The sequence below is a fragment of the Berghia stephanieae genome, chromosome 2 (genome assembly GCF_034508935.2).
Source record: "Berghia stephanieae isolate SIO BIC M18660-M18661 chromosome 2, UCSD_Bste_1.3, whole genome shotgun sequence".
In the NCBI taxonomy this organism is placed as follows: Eukaryota; Metazoa; Mollusca; class Gastropoda; order Nudibranchia; family Aeolidiidae; genus Berghia; species Berghia stephanieae.
The window spans coordinates 6,178,750-6,184,534 of NC_088361.1; the positions used below are offsets into that span (position 1 = coordinate 6,178,750).

General features: G+C 37.1%; 1 long non-coding RNA gene across 1 annotated transcript; it reads right to left on the bottom strand.

Annotated features, from left to right (window-relative positions):
• Positions 1-201: 201 nt before the first annotated feature.
• On the bottom strand, positions 202-4,406 carry LOC144966698 (uncharacterized). Its single transcript, XR_013644253.1, has 3 exons — positions 4,345-4,406; positions 782-867; positions 202-329 (listed from the first exon to the last, which is right to left on the bottom strand). It is a non-coding gene; the product is annotated as an uncharacterized LOC144966698 (long non-coding RNA).
• Positions 4,407-5,785: the final 1,379 nt, after the last annotated feature.

The window sequence follows — 5,785 nt, forward strand, 5'->3', positions numbered from 1 at the left end:
AGTGGGGGCCAACTAAAAAATATAGAAAATTCACACCAAAATTTCGCTAAGGGTATAATAGTGCAAAATCTGCCCTTTTAAAGAATAAATGTGAGTTCTGGGTCAAAAAAATATTGAATGATTATTATTATAAGTAGTGAATAAGAGTAGCCAAGAAACAGAAAGGATGAGTTGTTAGATATTCTAAAAACTGACCTTATAGTGATTGAATCAGGATGATTTCTTTACAAGGTTGATTAATTAGTATACATCATATGTAAGATGATGATGAGGATGAGCAATTAGATGAAATGGAAAGGAGCTGTGCAATGTCAACAAAGGGAGGTAATCTGTGGAGGATGATCCCAAGAAAAATATGAATACCAAAATATCTACTAAGGGATGCACTACCTAGTAATAAAGAGACATAGTTTCTTTTAAATAATTTATAAAAGTGCACTGAACAATACTCACAATATTTATTCCAGTACACATATCACAATTGCAGTTTTAGTCTCTCGAATTTTTTTTCTTTTTTAACACTATATTACTATATTTCATCCCTATAAGGGAAATTTGTCTAAACATTGTTGATATATACCATCACTGGTGGGTCAGCCGTAGTGCAGCGCCCCACAAGCTAGAGGCAAGGTGACTCACTCATAGTCACACAGTGCAGTGGACGGAATCGATCCCTGTACACTCAGTTGCTAAGCGAAGACTGAACATCTGCGCAACACTACTCCTTGAACCAAAAAAACAAAATTCTTCCAAAACAATTTTAAAATAATAAATTGCTGACCTGTCAGGAACAGTGATAAATGATCTGAATGATGAAGATGAAACATGGGAGGAATAGAAGAGGAGCTGTACAATGTAGGGGGCAATCTGTGGAGGATGATCCCACAAGAAAATATTAATTACTGTTAACACTAGAGTCCACGAGATCAGTATTAGATAATCATTTTCAATAACAAACAAATCGTTTTTTGATATGATTCTTATTTTTAGAGACCAAAACAGTCATTAAAGTGATTGATAAGTTCAACATTATTCATAAAAGAGGACCTGGAAAAGGTACGTGCATTATATCAAAGTCTCAGCAAGAGTTATTAACAATCGTGCTTGCTACAATATGACAGAATAACTAATGGCCACACTTTCAAGACATACTTAATCAATCATCTTACTTTCCTAATCTGCCAATCGGGCTTTCTTGATGGAAGTTTGGTAGAGAATGGAATTTTTGTCATGGTCTTTGTCCAACTTGTGGAGGCCATGAAGCAAAACGTTTGCCAACCGTCGCAAAAGGGATTTTGAATTGAGTTCAAAATCGTAAAAAGAATTTATGACTGACAAAACTCGTATTAACTTTTGACGACAACAAGCTCGCTCCTTATGTTTTTTCATGAAGCAAAGTCCCACTTTCACAAATTCATATGTTGAGAGATGGGGCACTTTCAGTCCTCCTCGAGAAACTTCTTCAATAAAATCCTTAGCCTCTGTTGACAGGAGGGGTTCTTCATCATCATCAAATTGCAGCTCATCAACACATTTTGCTTCCAACCATCCAGCAACGGATGCTATTGAGCTCTCTTCCTCACACGTCAAGGAGATGTCACTCATGCACTGTTCAATCCATGACGCATCATCGTATGTCAATTCTGCATAGCAAGAGTGAAATTTCCGGGAGGTGCTTTGATCCATCTCGACAAATTCCAAGAAAGAGGCAGCAAATTTTGTCAATCGCTTTTTGTATGATGTAAAGACGTCGCTTGCATTCATAAATGCATTTGCACCTGTGGACTGTCGATACACAGAAAATTCTCCTTCTATCCTATCGCTTTGAATCTCTCGGAGCAGGACATAGTCATATCCTACACCAAAAAGATACCGACAAACAGCAATCATTCCCTGGGTAGTTTGAAGGAGAGCCTTGTGTGTGTCATGAGTCAAGCATTTCTGTCGACAAGCTCCTTGTCCAGAGGTGCCACTTTGGAAACGTTTAAGAAACACTTGCAGGTTAGTTGAACTTTGTTGCTGCACCTGACTACACAGATCTCTTGTCCTCAAGTCTTGTCCTTTCCTGCACACATTCATGGCTTTCCACCACTCCAATACCATTTCAATAAAGTCAGCGGTTTCAGCAGCATCTTTCAAACGCAGTGCAGCAACAACTTTGTCATTGAATACTTGAAGTACAAGCTTAACATTCTGTAGCTGGAGGCGGCTTGGTCGTACTGCTGAGTTGGTATGTGGTGTCATCTTTAATATATTGGATCTCTCCGAGTCATACAAATTTTTAACATCATCAAAACATCCAACCTTCTTCCCATCAACCGACAACAGCTGCTGCTTCTCGGTGATCCAATTATTTCTTATACATTTTATAATATGAACAGTGTCGAAGAGTAAAAACCAAACCCTGTCTTCTGCCAAGGGATGTCTAGCTTGATAATCTGTAATTCTTGAAAACAATTTACAGTACTGTTGGTTGATTTTGTGATTATCAGTTATGGATCCAATGACAGTGCACCGGCCCTTTCCACAGCAGCTGCAGCTGTTTTCACAATATCAAATTGGTATTTCGCAGTCAACTTATGAACAGGATTCACTGACACCATGATGCTTGGACCTCCATGAAGACATCTGAGCATTACACACAGCATTGATGTTGCTTTCTCATTTGGATTATTCAAAGCCATACCACTCAAAACGCCAGCAGAAAAAGAAAGAGATGGACGGATTTTTACTTCATCCACAAGCAAAAATGATACTTTTTGTTTGTCATCTAATTTCATACAAGTTCGTCGAAGAACATGATCCACATCAGTGGCAGAAACTATTGCTTGCAGTTTTGTTTTACTTGGCAACACAAGAACTTCTCTTAATTGCTCGTAGCTACATTTGGGAAATATTTCAACAGCGAAGCAGTAATCATTTGTTAAATATTCTTTCCGTCTTAAAAGCTGTAGCTGCCTTGTAATAAAAGTAAGCTTTTTTGACTTGTTCACATCCATTGATTCAGTAGACTGTTGAAGGACCATAATTGCCTTGTCGAGCAGGCCATTTAAAGGAGGGTCATAATTGAGGGCGCAATTAATAGCTTCCATGAATTGGGTATAGGAAGAAAGGCCATTGTTAGGGTTTAATATCTTTCCAAATGAAACATTTAGTCCATTTTTAAAAGCTGACATAGTAAGAGGGGAACACATTGTGGATTTATTATGTACAATAACAGACATATAGCTCTCACTGTAGTTCTCCGTCATGAAAACAAATACATGTTTATCTTTACATTCCGATGTAAGAAATTTGTAATTGCTGGAGCCGTACTTTTTAAAGAGGTGTTTCTCTGGCTCAAAGTCTTCAAAAGAACTAATTTTGTCGATTTTGAAGAAGTACTCCAGTTGTCTGTCTTCTGCTGGAGGAGGGCGCGGAGGTGGCTTTTCTGTAGGAAGGACTGATTGAGGAACATTGAAGATGCTTGGAGGGACTTTTGGACGATCGGTTCCACCAGGTAGAATTTTCATTGGAACACCTGCAGGCCAATGTCTTTCACAAATTACAAATTCTGTCGGATGTGGTTGAAAATTATCACGCGGAGGGAGTTTGTTTAACCATATTTGCTGTTCTTGTTCCTCTTTAGGCAATCTGAACACACGACATTTGTTGGCTTCATTGTAATTACCATTGCAATTCGCAACACCGCATTTTTCCCCATCTTTAATTTGCCAGCAAATCAAGTCCATCAACATCAGATTCACGAGAGGTAAAAGTTCACGTGAGGCAAAACATGGAAAAGAAAACTATATCAGCAGGGTACTAATCCCATAGGATAGACAGCCATATCACAGCAACATCAGATCCCTATAAGTCATTACTAATATATGATATATATTAAGATTACAAGTTCCATTCCATATGGTAACATCAGATCCACAATCATTAGGTAAAAAGCAATGGTTAATGCAGTACTAGCAATTGCACACTATGAGTAGACTACAATGCAGTAGAAGGACTAAGTCTAAGTCTAAGGTGTAGTTCTGTTAGTCTCTAAGTATTACGGTGAAGATGACGTGACGAGCGAAGGGATCACCCAAGAATAACGCACTAGACTACGACAATAAAGTCAATATCAGTAAATCATACATGGAAAAAAGACAAATATAAAGCAACAGGCCTCCACAATAAGAAAAAGAAACAGTACAGTAATCCAAATCAGTCTGATCACGATCTAGGACTAGCCAACGAGCGAATCGATAAAAATATCAATCATGACAATGGGTCTATCATCTGCAGAAATTACCGCCAAATACTAGGTTGTAAACATTTCTTAGATAGTAAATTTTAATTAGTACTTACAACTTTTCAAAGATTGTGGCGCGATAAATATCCAGTCATGAAACATCCTCTGCAGATTCTTACTTTCGATTTTGAAAAGAAACCAAACCTAATCACTCAGTTTGTAAGCGGCCGTCATAAAAAATAGTTTACACGTTCAAGTACAAATTTTGATAGTTCACTCTTTTTTTTTGGAGTATATTCAGATAGTTCAAGACCTAAGAAATATTATTTTAAAACGTTTGGTCGCCAATTAACCAAATTAATATGAAGTACCGAAATTAAAAGAACAGAATCAATTATTGCGCATTCGACGGCAATGTACCAAGGCAGAAAAGCGGTAGTTTTGCTTGAAATCGTTATCCAACGATATATATATATATATATATAATCAATGGACCATAGATATTTAATTGCGCATTATTCGGGTTTCTTCATGCCTGATAACTTCACAATAAACTGGTTATTTCCCGCCATTTGGTAGTATAACATTTCCAGCTAAAACGAAAAATGTTTTTGACAGAGTGTGTGTTAGATCAATTTAATTAAAACCTGATATTATAGCGGTCACAGTTTTATCGTTTTATGGTCAGTTGCGACTTCTGTTTTGTATATTTTGATTTCATTTGTCAGTGGAGGGAAGAACTAAATGCATAAAATTTAATTTTAAATTTAATATATCAAAGTTGAGTTAAACTAAATGCCCAGATAGAGGAGACTATTTTTCGTTTCTTCCACGTGGAAATTCTCAACTCGTCTAATTCTCATAATTTTCCATTAAAATCAGCTGGTTTTGTGTTTGTTTTTGTTTTTTGTTTTTTTTTGTTGGTTTTGTTTTATTTTTTAATTCTTTTTTTTTTGGGGGGGGGGGTCATCAAGTTCATTCCCACAAAACACCAAATTCACGCGGTGGGTCACAAATGCCCGAGAATCCGTCCGCCCCTAATTTCTTTTATTGAGTGACCTCTTTACCTAGTTAACTGTTTTGCTCTAGTATGTCACGTAGTTAAGAATTGGGCCAGAAAACTCGTCTTCAAATACGATCGATTTAAACGACCCTCATTTTGGAAAAAAAAACAACTCTCAAACCTTGGATCTCGTGAGGCCAAGGTTTGAGTTTTTGAGGGTCATTTAAATCGATCGATATGGCTTGAAGAACGAGTTTTCTGACCATGTTTTTAAATTTGTTACATTCCAAAGTATGGAATTAACTAGTTAATATTGTATCCTTTTAATAGACCTATCCTATTGTGCTACTTTTCTGTAAACATTTCATCATGGCTTGAGCGTAATTAATTATGATATTACCCATATCTCTACTGAGTAAATGACTGGCTCGACTTGTTGACTTTTTCGCTTGTCTTTCATCTCAGGCCATCTGGTGTAAAACTCAACTTGTCTCGTATGCAGGCGAGCACAGCTACTATGAAGTAACCACGTCTTGCTTGACAAGGCCCGTGTG